The sequence below is a fragment of the Balaenoptera borealis genome (genome assembly GCF_965194805.1).
Source record: "Balaenoptera borealis genome assembly, chromosome: 9".
Lineage (NCBI taxonomy): Eukaryota > Metazoa > Chordata > Mammalia > Artiodactyla > Balaenopteridae > Balaenoptera > Balaenoptera borealis.
Window position 1 is genome coordinate 91,602,420 of NC_138873.1, and position 12,688 is coordinate 91,615,107.

A 12,688-nucleotide genomic window follows, 5' to 3' on the forward strand; every position below is an offset into this window, starting at 1 on the left:
GAGATTGCTAGTAAAGCGGCTGGAATGGCGAACCGGAGCACAAGGAGATGAGAAATGAGGTGCGTTTTAGAAACCTTTCCCGATCACACGGTGTACCATCTTCGGGGTTTCTCATGCATGTTTTCAATGTAGGACGATGCCCTTGAACCTGGAGATTTGGGACCCATGGGATGGGTACCACGCCGTATTACTTTAAAGGGTCTGCGTTAGCTCAGCCAACCTCACCAAACCTCTCAGCCCCACGAGTGTCCACCCTTATGTCTCAATCAGCTGTGGGTCTAGATATGGTCAATCCAGGTGGCATCACAGCCCCTGAACGAATTTTGTAAGAATTTCTCTCTCTTTCACTGTCTTTGTTTCACGGGTTTCTTAAAGTAATTGATTTTTATAATGGGGTTTAGCTGCTTTTCACTGCTGTGTTTATGCCGCTTTACACCCACTTGACTCACTTACAGAGAGATATCAATACATAGGTTTTAAGATTCTTACTAGTCAGATATATTCTTGGGCGGTGAATAGGGGGTGTTGAGTCCAGTTCACTGAGCAAGGAGTAGGTCTTGTCTATTACATATTGGGTTTCTGGAACGGTATCTGAGCTAATTTGAAACCCTTGTTTTATGCATCACCCCACCTCACCTTTCCCGTTAAGCAGCCATAGTGTGTTTTCTAAACGTGTGACTCTGTTCTGTTTTGTAATTCAGTTCAAGGGTAGCGGTTTTGACATTCCCTCTATAAGTGATATCTCATGATAAGTGTCTTTTTCTGTGGGACTTATTTCACTTAGAATCGTCGTGCCTAAATCCACTCATCATGCTGCTACTAGCCTTATGACGTTGATTTCATGGCTGAGTGATATTCCATTGTACATAAGGACCACAACTTCTTTATCCATTCTTCTCTTTCCTGGGATATTTAAGGTGTAACGAAGTGGAGGTTCTTGTCAACAGAGCAGCCCAAAACTTTGGGGTGCCTGTGTCTTGCTGATTTTTAGTTTTCCCAATTTATACGCCCATGAGAGGAAGTGCCCTATGGTCTCTAAGCTGAGTTTTTTAGATGTTTCAGGACACACCGTACACTTCTCCAGTGTGGCTGTTGGCAATTTACATCCCGCCCATCCGCGTAGCAAGGCTCCCATTTCTCCAAGGCCTGTCCAGCATTTCTGGTTTTGACACTTTATTCAGCATGGCCCTTTTGACCGATGGGAAGCGAGACTTCTTTGTAGCGCTGATTTGCCTTTCCAGGTTGCTTGGTTGGCCAAAAAGGGCGTATGCGTTTTTTCCTGAATATATTCAGGAAAAAACGCATACGCCCTTTTTGGCCAAGGGCATCATTGTCGAGGTTTTGCCGCTTTTCCTGTGCTTTAAAGGCGATTCGAATCTACCTCCTGAAATCTGTTTCCTGCAATTCTGCCTTGCTTTCAAATCCTCTTCGTTGCCTTCCCTCAATATATTTGTGGACGAGAGTTATCATTTCTAAGTCTGCAGGTTTGTGAATTGCAGTGCCCCTGAGCTCCATTCTTCAACTCGCTTTCTTGGGAGCTGGCCGCAAAAGCGCAGGATTGCTTCAGGCCGTATTCTGCTTCCTGGCGGCAGGCTGAGCCTGTGGTTAATTCTTCTTCCTGATGGGAAAATAGAATGACCTGTGCCTGCCCCAACACCTAGAGCTAGTCTCTCATTGGTTCCCCCTCTTCCCGTTCATCCTCAGGACAATTTGCAACCTGTACGGAACAGGAGGATAAAGGTGCTGATTCTCCAAGGAGGGAGATTGCTAGTAAAGCGGCTGGAATGGCGAACCGGAGCACAAGGAGATGAGAAATGAGGTGCGTTTTAGAAACCTTTCCCGATCACACGGTGTACCATCTTCGGGGTTTCTCATGCATGTTTTCAATGTAGGACGATGCCCTTGAACCTGGAGATTTGGGACCCATGGGATGGGTACCACGCCGTATTACTTTAAAGGGTCTGCGTTAGCTCAGCCAACCTCACCAAACCTCTCAGCCCCACGAGTGTCCACCCTTATGTCTCAATCAGCTGTGGGTCTAGATATGGTCAATCCAGGTGGCATCACAGCCCCTGAACGAATTTTGTAAGAATTTCTCTCTCTTTCACTGTCTTTGTTTCACGGGTTTTTTAAAGTAATTGATTTTTATAATGGGGTTTAGCTGCTTTTCACTGCTGTGTTTATGCCGCTTTACACCCACTTGACTCACTTACAGAGAGATATCAATACATAGGTTTTAAGATTCTTACTAGTCAGATATATTCTTGGGCGGTGAATAGGGGGTGTTGAGTCCAGTTCACTGAGCAAGGAGTAGGTCTTGTCTATTACATATTGGGTTTCTGGAACGGTATCTGAGCTAATTTGAAACCCTTGTTTTATGCATCACCCCACCTCACCTTTCCCGTTAAGCAGCCATAGTGTGTTTTCTAAACGTGTGACTCTGTTCTGTTTTGTAATTCAGTTCAAGGGTAGCGGTTTTGACATTCCCTCTATAAGTGATATCTCATGATAAGTGTCTTTTTCTGTGGGACTTATTTCACTTAGAATCGTCGTGCCTAAATCCACTCATCATGCTGCTACTAGCCTTATGACGTTGATTTCATGGCTGAGTGATATTCCATTGTACATAAGGACCACAACTTCTTTATCCATTCTTCTCTTTCCTGGGATATTTAAGGTGTAACGAAGTGGAGGTTCTTGTCAACAGAGCAGCCCAAAACTTTGGGGTGCCTGTGTCTTGCTGATTTTTAGTTTTCCCAATTTATACGCCCATGAGAGGAAGTGCCCTATGGTCTCTAAGCTGAGTTTTTTAGATGTTTCAGGACACACCGTACACTTCTCCAGTGTGGCTGTTGGCAATTTACATCCCGCCCATCCGCGTAGCAAGGCTCCCATTTCTCCAAGGCCTGTCCAGCATTTCTGGTTTTGACACTTTATTCAGCATGGCCCTTTTGACCGATGGGAAGCGAGACTTCTTTGTAGCGCTGATTTGCCTTTCCAGGTTGCTTGGTTGGCCAAAAAGGGCGTATGCGTTTTTTCCTGAATATATTCAGGAAAAAACGCATACGCCCTTTTTGGCCAAGGGCATCATTGTCGAGGTTTTGCCGCTTTTCCTGTGCTTTAAAGGCGATTCGAATCTACCTCCTGAAATCTGTTTCCTGCAATTCTGCCTTGCTTTCAAATCCTCTTTGTTGCCTTCCCTCAATATATTTGTGGACGAGAGTTAGCATTTCTAAGTCTGCAGGTTTGTGAATTGCAGTGCCCCTGAGCTCCATTCTTCAACTCGCTTTCTTGGGAGCTGGCCGCAAAAGCGCAGGATTGCTTCAGGCCGTATTCTGGTTCCTGGCGGCAGGCTGAGCCTGTGGTTAATTCTTCTTCCTGATGGGAAAATAGAATGACCTGTGCCTGCCCCAACACCTAGAGCTAGTCTCTCATTGGTTCCCCCTCTTCCCGTTCATCCTCAGGACAATTTGCAACCTGTACGGAACAGGAGGATAAAGGTGCTGATTCTCCAAGGAGGGAGATTGCTAGTAAAGCGGCTGGAATGGCGAACCGGAGCACAAGGAGATGAGAAATGAGGTGCGTTTTAGAAACCTTTCCCGATCACACGGTGTACCATCTTCGGGGTTTCTCATGCATGTTTTCAATGTAGGACGATGCCCTTGAACCTGGAGATTTGGGACCCATGGGATGGGTACCACGCCGTATTACTTTAAAGGGTCTGCGTTAGCTCAGCCAACCTCACCAAACCTCTCAGCCCCACGAGTGTCCACCCTTATGTCTCAATCAGCTGTGGGTCTAGATATGGTCAATCCAGGTGGCATCACAGCCCCTGAACGAATTTTGTAAGAATTTCTCTCTCTTTCACTGTCTTTGTTTCACGGGTTTTTTAAAGTAATTGATTTTTATAATGGGGTTTAGCTGCTTTTCACTGCTGTGTTTATGCCGCTTTACACCCACTTGACTCACTTACAGAGAGATATCAATACATAGGTTTTAAGATTCTTACTAGTCAGATATATTCTTGGGCGGTGAATAGGGGGTGTTGAGTCCAGTTCACTGAGCAAGGAGTAGGTCTTGTCTATTACATATTGGGTTTCTGGAACGGTATCTGAGCTAATTTGAAACCCTTGTTTTATGCATCACCCCACCTCACCTTTCCCGTTAAGCAGCCATAGTGTGTTTTCTAAACGTGTGACTCTGTTCTGTTTTGTAATTCAGTTCAAGGGTAGCGGTTTTGACATTCCCTCTATAAGTGATATCTCATGATAAGTGTCTTTTTCTGTGTGACTTATTTCACTTAGAATCGTCGTACCTAAATCCACTCATCATGCTGCTACTAGCCTTATGACGTTGATTTCATGGCTGAGTGATATTCCATTGTACATAAGGACCACAACTTCTTTATCCATTCTTCTCTTTCCTGGGATATTTAAGGTGTAACGAAGTGGAGGTTCTTGTCAACAGAGCAGCCCAAAACTTTGGGGTGCCTGTGTCTTGCTGATTTTTAGTTTTCCCAATTTATACGCCCATGAGAGGAAGTGCCCTATGGTCTCTAAGCTGAGTTTTTTAGATGTTTCAGGACACACCGTACACTTCTCCAGTGTGGCTGTTGGCAATTTACATCCCGCCCATCCGCGTAGCAAGGCTCCCATTTCTCCAAGGCCTGTCCAGCATTTCTGGTTTTGACACTTTATTCATCATGGCCCTTTTGACCAATGGGAAGCGAGACTTCTTTGTAGCGCTGATTTGCCTTTCCAGGTTGCTTGGTTGGCCAAAAAGGGCGTATGCGTTTTTTCCTGAATATATTCAGGAAAAAACGCATACGCCCTTTTTGGCCAAGGGCATCATTGTCGAGGTTTTGCCGCTTTTCCTCTGCTTTAAAGGCGATTCGAATCTACCTCCTGAAATCTGTTTCCTGCAATTCTGCCTTGCTTTCAAATCCTCTTCGTTGCCTTCCCTCAATATATTTGTGGACGAGAGTTATCATTTCTAAGTCTGCAGGTTTGTGAATTGCAGTGCCCCTGAGCTCCATTCTTCAACTCGCTTTCTTGGGAGCTGGCCGCAAAAGCGCAGGATTGCTTCAGGCCGTATTCTGGTTCCTGGCGGCAGGCTGAGCCTGTGGTTAATTCTTCTTCCTGATGGGAAAATAGAATGACCTGTGCCTGCCCCAACACCTAGAGCTAGTCTCTCATTGGTTCCCCCTCTTCCCGTTCATCCTCAGGACAATTAGCAACCTGTACGGAAAAGGAGGATAAAGGTGCTGATTCTCCAAGGAGGGAGATTGCTAGTAAAGCGGCTGGAATGGTGAACCGGAGCACAAGGAGATGAGAAATGAGGTGCGTTTTAGAAACCTTTCCCGATCACACGGTGTACCATCTTCGGGGTTTCTCATGCATGTTTTCAATGTAGGACGATGCCCTTGAACCTGGAGATTTGGGACCCATGGGATGGGTACCACGCCGTATTACTTTAAAGGGTCTGCGTTTTCTCACCCAACCTCACCAAACCTCTCAGCCCCAAGAGTGTCCACCCTTATGTCTCAATCAGCTGTGGGTCTAGATATGGTCAATCCAGGTGGCATCACAGCCCCTGAACGAATTTTGTAAGAATTTCTCTCTCTTTCACTGTCTTTGTTTCACGGGTTTTGAAACGTAATTGATTTTTATAATGGGGTTTAGCTGCTTTTCACTGCTGTGTTTATGCCGCTTTACACCCATTTGACTCACTTACAGAGAGATATCAATACATAGGTTTTAAGATTCTTACTAGTCAGATATATTCTTGGGCGGTGAATAAGGGGTGTTGAGTCCAGTTCACTGAGCAAGGAGTAGGTCTTGTCTCTTACATATTGGGTTTCTGGAACGGTATCTGAGCTAATTTGAAACCCGTGTTTTATGCATCACCCCACCTCACCTTTCCCGTTAAGCAGCCATAGTGTGTTTTCTAAACGTGTGACTCTGTTCTGTTTTGTAATTCAGTTCAAGGGTAGCGGTTTTTACATTCCCTCTATGAGTGATATCTTATGATAAGTGTCTTTTTCTGTGTGACTTATTTCACTTAGAATCGTCATATCTAAATCCACTCATCATGCTGCTACTAGCCTTATGACATTGATTTCATGGCTGAGTGATATTCCATTGTACATAAGGACCGCAACTTCTTTATCCATTCTTCTCTTTCCTGGGATATTTAAGGTGTAGCGAAGTGGAGGTTCTTGTCAACAGAGTAGCCCAAAACTTTGGGGTGCCTGTGGCTTGCTGAGTTTTAGTTTTCCGAATTTATACGCCCATGAGTGGAAGTGCGCTATGCTCTCTAAGCTGAGTTTTTTAGATGTTTCAGGACACACTGTACACTTCTCCAGAGTGGCTGTTGGCAATTTACATCCCGCCCATCAGCGTAGCAAGGCTCCCATTTCTCCATGGCCTGTCCTGCATTTCTGGTTTTGACACTTTATTCAGCATGGCCCTTTTGACCGATGGGAAGCGAGACTTCTTTGTAGCGCTGATTCGCCTTTCCAGGTTGCTTGGTTGGCCAAAAAGGGCGTATGCGTTTTTTCCTGAATATATTCAGGAAAAAACGCATACGCCCTTTTTGGCCAAGGGCATCATTGTCGAGGTTTTGCCGCTTTTCCTGTGCTTTAAAGGCGATTCGAATCTACCTCCTGAAATCTGTTTCCTGCAATTCTGCCTTGCTTTCAAATCCTCTTCGTTGCCTTCCCTCAATATATTTGTGGACGAGAGTTATCATTTCTAAGACTGCAGGTTTGTGAATTGCAGTGCCCCTGAGCTCCATTCTTCAACTCGCTTTCTTGGGAGCTGGCCGCAAAAGCGCAGGATTGCTTCAGGCCGTATTCTGGTTCCTGGCGGCAGGCTGAGCCTGTGGTGAATTCTTCTTCCTGATGGGAAAATAGAATGACCTGTGCCTGCCCCAACACCTAGAGCTAGTCTCTCATTGGTTCCCCCTCTTCCCGTTCATCCTCAGGACAATTAGCAACCTGTACGGAACAGGAGGATAAAGGTGCTGATTCTCCAAGGAGGGAGATTGCTAGTAAAGCGGCTGGAATGGCGAACCGGAGCACAAGGAGATGAGAAATGAGGTGCGTTTTAGAAACCTTTCCCGATCACACGGTGTACCATCTTCGGGGTTTCTCATGCATGTTTTCAATGTAGGACGATGCCCTTGAACCTGGAGATTTGGGACCCATGGGATGGGTACCACGCCGTATTACTTTAAAGGGTCTGCGTTAGCTCAGCCAACCTCACCAAACCTCTCAGCCCCACGAGTGTCCACCCTTATGTCTCAATCAGCTGTGGGTCTAGATATGGTCAATCCAGGTGGCATCACAGCCCCTGAACGAATTTTGTAAGAATTTCTCTCTCTTTCACTGTCTTTGTTTCACGGGTTTTTTAAAGTAATTGATTTTTATAATGGGGTTTAGCTGCTTTTCACTGCTGTGTTTATGCCGCTTTACACCCACTTGACTCACTTACAGAGAGATATCAATACATAGGTTTTAAGATTCTTACTAGTCAGATATATTCTTGGGCGGTGAATAGGGGGTGTTGAGTCCAGTTCACTGAGCAAGGAGTAGGTCTTGTCTATTACATATTGGGTTTCTGGAACGGTATCTGAGCTAATTTGAAACCCTTGTTTTATGCATCACCCCACCTCACCTTTCCCGTTAAGCAGCCATAGTGTGTTTTCTAAACGTGTGACTCTGTTCTGTTTTGTAATTCAGTTCAAGGGTAGCGGTTTTGACATTCCCTCTATAAGTGATATCTCATGATAAGTGTCTTTTTCTGTGGGACTTATTTCACTTAGAATCGTCGTGCCTAAATCCACTCATCATGCTGCTACTAGCCTTATGACGTTGATTTCATGGCTGAGTGATATTCCATTGTACATAAGGACCACAACTTCTTTATCCATTCTTCTCTTTCCTGGGATATTTAAGGTGTAACGAAGTGGAGGTTCTTGTCAACAGAGCAGCCCAAAACTTTGGGGTGCCTGTGTCTTGCTGATTTTTAGTTTTCCCAATTTATACGCCCATGAGAGGAAGTGCCCTATGGTCTCTAAGCTGAGTTTTTTAGATGTTTCAGGACACACCGTACACTTCTCCAGTGTGGCTGTTGGCAATTTACATCCCGCCCATCAGCGTAGCAAGGCTCCCATTTCTCCAAGGCCTGTCCAGCATTTCTGGTTTTGACACTTTATTCAGCATGGCCCTTTTAACCGATGGGAAGCGAGACTTCTTTGTAGCGCTGATTTGCCTTTCCAGGTTGCTTGGTTGGCCAAAAAGGGCGTATGCGTTTTTTCCTGAATATATTCAGGAAAAAACGCATACGCCCTTTTTGGCCAAGGGCATCATTGTCGAGGTTTTGCCGCTTTTCCTGTGCTTTAAAGGCGATTCGAATCTACCTCCTGAAATCTGTTTCCTGCAATTCTGCCTTGCTTTCAAATCCTCTTCGTTGCCTTCCCTCAATATATTTGTGGACGAGAGTTATCATTTCTAAGACTGCAGGTTTGTGAATTGCAGTGCCCCTGAGCTCCATTCTTCAACTCGCTTTCTTGGGAGCTGGCCGCAAAAGCGCAGGATTGCTTCAGGCCGTATTCTGGTTCCTGGCGGCAGGCTGAGCCTGTGGTTAATTCTTCTTCCTGATGGGAAAATAGAATGACCTGTGCCTGCCCCAACACCTAGAGCTAGTCTCTCATTGGTTCCCCCTCTTCCCGTTCATCCTCAGGACAATTTGCAACCTGTACGGAACAGGAGGATAAAGGTGCTGATTCTCCAAGGAGGGAGATTGCTAGTAAAGCGGCTGGAATGGCGAACCGGAGCACAAGGAGATGAGAAATGAGGTGCGTTTTAGAAACCTTTCCCGATCACACGGTGTACCATCTTCGGGGTTTCTCATGCATGTTTTCAATGTAGGACGATGCCCTTGAACCTGGAGATTTGGGACCCATGGGATGGGTACCACGCCGTATTACTTTAAAGGGTCTGCGTTAGCTCAGCCAACCTCACCAAACCTCTCAGCCCCACGAGTGTCCACCCTTATGTCTCAATCAGCTGTGGGTCTAGATATGGTCAATCCAGGTGGCATCACAGCCCCTGAACGAATTTTGTAAGAATTTCTCTCTCTTTCACTGTCTTTGTTTCACGGGTTTTTTAAAGTAATTGATTTTTATAATGGGGTTTAGCTGCTTTTCACTGCTGTGTTTATGCCGCTTTACACCCACTTGACTCACTTACAGAGAGATATCAATACATAGGTTTTAAGATTCTTACTAGTCAGATATATTCTTGGGCGGTGAATAGGGGGTGTTGAGTCCAGTTCACTGAGCAAGGAGTAGGTCTTGTCTATTACATATTGGGTTTCTGGAACGGTATCTGAGCTAATTTGAAACCCTTGTTTTATGCATCACCCCACCTCACCTTTCCCGTTAAGCAGCCATAGTGTGTTTTCTAAACGTGTGACTCTGTTCTGTTTTGTAATTCAGTTCAAGGGTAGCGGTTTTGACATTCCCTCTATAAGTGATATCTCATGATAAGTGTCTTTTTCTGTGTGACTTATTTCACTTAGAATCGTCGTACCTAAATCCACTCATCATGCTGCTACTAGCCTTATGACGTTGATTTCATGGCTGAGTGATATTCCATTGTACATAAGGACCGCAACTTCTTTATCCATTCTTCTCTTTCCTGGGATATTTAAGGTGTAACGAAGTGGAGGTTCTTGTCAACAGAGCAGCCCAAAACTTTGGGGTGCCTGTGTCTTGCTGATTTTTAGTTTTCCCAATTTATACGCCCATGAGAGGAAGTGCCCTATGGTCTCTAAGCTGAGTTTTTTAGATGTTTCAGGACACACCGTACACTTCTCCAGTGTGGCTGTTGGCAATTTACATCCCGCCCATCAGCGTAGCAAGGCTCCCATTTCTCCAAGGCCTGTCCAGCATTTCTGATTTTGACACTTTATTCAGCATGGCCCTTTTGACCGATGGGAAGCGAGACTTCTTTGTAGCGCTGATTTGCCTTTCCAGGTTGCTTGGTTGGCCAAAAAGGGCGTATGCGTTTTTTCCTGAATATATTCAGGAAAAAACGCATACGCCCTTTTTGGCCAAGGGCATCATTGTCGAGGTTTTGCCGCTTTTCCTCTGCTTTAAAGGCGATTCGAATCTACCTCCTGAAATCTGTTTCCTGCAATTCTGCCTTGCTTTCAAATCCTCTTCGTTGCCTTCCCTCAATATATTTGTGGACGAGAGTTATCATTTCTAAGACTGCAGGTTTGTGAATTGCAGTGCCCCTGAGCTCCATTCTTCAACTCGCTTTCTTGGGAGCTGGCCGCAAAAGCGCAGGATTGCTTCAGGCCGTATTCTGGTTCCTGGCGGCAGGCTGAGCCTGTGGTTAATTCTTCTTCCTGATGGGAAAATAGAATGACCTGTGCCTGCCCCAACACCTAGAGCTAGTCTCTCATTGGTTCCCCCTCTTCCCGTTCATCCTCAGGACAATTTGCAACCTGTACGGAACAGGAGGATAAAGGTGCTGATTCTCCAAGGAGGGAGATTGCTAGTAAAGCGGCTGGAATGGCGAACCGGAGCACAAGGAGATGAGAAATGAGGTGCGTTTTAGAAACCTTTCCCGATCACACGGTGTACCATCTTCGGGGTTTCTCATGCATGTTTTCAATGTAGGACGATGCCCTTGAACCTGGAGATTTGGGACCCATGGGATGGGTACCACGCCGTATTACTTTAAAGGGTCTGCGTTAGCTCAGCCAACCTCACCAAACCTCTCAGCCCCACGAGTGTCCACCCTTATGTCTCAATCAGCTGTGGGTCTAGATATGGTCAATCCAGGTGGCATCACAGCCCCTGAACGAATTTTGTAAGAATTTCTCTCTCTTTCACTGTCTTTGTTTCACGGGTTTTTTAAAGTAATTGATTTTTATAATGGGGTTTAGCTGCTTTTCACTGCTGTGTTTATGCCGCTTTACACCCACTTGACTCACTTACAGAGAGATATCAATACATAGGTTTTAAGATTCTTACTAGTCAGATATATTCTTGGGCGGTGAATAGGGGGTGTTGAGTCCAGTTCACTGAGCAAGGAGTAGGTCTTGTCTATTACATATTGGGTTTCTGGAACGGTATCTGAGCTAATTTGAAACCCTTGTTTTATGCATCACCCCACCTCACCTTTCCCGTTAAGCAGCCATAGTGTGTTTTCTAAACGTGTGACTCTGTTCTGTTTTGTAATTCAGTTCAAGGGTAGCGGTTTTGACATTCCCTCTATAAGTGATATCTCATGATAAGTGTCTTTTTCTGTGTGACTTATTTCACTTAGAATCGTCGTACCTAAATCCACTCATCATGCTGCTACTAGCCTTATGACGTTGATTTCATGGCTGAGTGATATTCCATTGTACATAAGGACCGCAACTTCTTTATCCATTCTTCTCTTTCCTGGGATATTTAAGGTGTAACGAAGTGGAGGTTCTTGTCAACAGAGCAGCCCAAAACTTTGGGGTGCCTGTGTCTTGCTGATTTTTAGTTTTCCCAATTTATACGCCCATGAGAGGAAGTGCCCTATGGTCTCTAAGCTGAGTTTTTTAGATGTTTCAGGACACACCGTACACTTCTCCAGTGTGGCTGTTGGCAATTTACATCCCGCCCATCAGCGTAGCAAGGCTCCCATTTCTCCAAGGCCTGTCCAGCATTTCTGATTTTGACACTTTATTCAGCATGGCCCTTTTGACCGATGGGAAGCGAGACTTCTTTGTAGCGCTGATTTGCCTTTCCAGGTTGCTTGGTTGGCCAAAAAGGGCGTATGCGTTTTTTCCTGAATATATTCAGGAAAAAACGCATACGCCCTTTTTGGCCAAGGGCATCATTGTCGAGGTTTTGCCGCTTTTCCTCTGCTTTAAAGGCGATTCGAATCTACCTCCTGAAATCTGTTTCCTGCAATTCTGCCTTGCTTTCAAATCCTCTTCGTTGCCTTCCCTCAATATATTTGTGGACGAGAGTTATCATTTCTAAGACTGCAGGTTTGTGAATTGCAGTGCCCCTGAGCTCCATTCTTCAACTCGCTTTCTTGGGAGCTGGCCGCAAAAGCGCAGGATTGCTTCAGGCCGTATTCTGGTTCCTGGCGGCAGGCTGAGCCTGTGGTTAATTCTTCTTCCTGATGGGAAAATAGAATGACCTGTGCCTGCCCCAACACCTAGAGCTAGTCTCTCATTGGTTCCCCCTCTTCCCGTTCATCCTCAGGACAATTTGCAACCTGTACGGAACAGGAGGATAAAGGTGCTGATTCTCCAAGGAGGGAGATTGCTAGTAAAGCGGCTGGAATGGCGAACCGGAGCACAAGGAGATGAGAAATGAGGTGCGTTTTAGAAACCTTTCCCGATCACACGGTGTACCATCTTCGGGGTTTCTCATGCATGTTTTCAATGTAGGACGATGCCCTTGAACCTGGAGATTTGGGACCCATGGGATGGGTACCACGCCGTATTACTTTAAAGGGTCTGCGTTAGCTCAGCCAACCTCACCAAACCTCTCAGCCCCACGAGTGTCCACCCTTATGTCTCAATCAGCTGTGGGTCTAGATATGGTCAATCCAGGTGGCATCACAGCCCCTGAACGAATTTTGTAAGAATTTCTCTCTCTTTCACTGTCTTTGTTTCACGGGTTT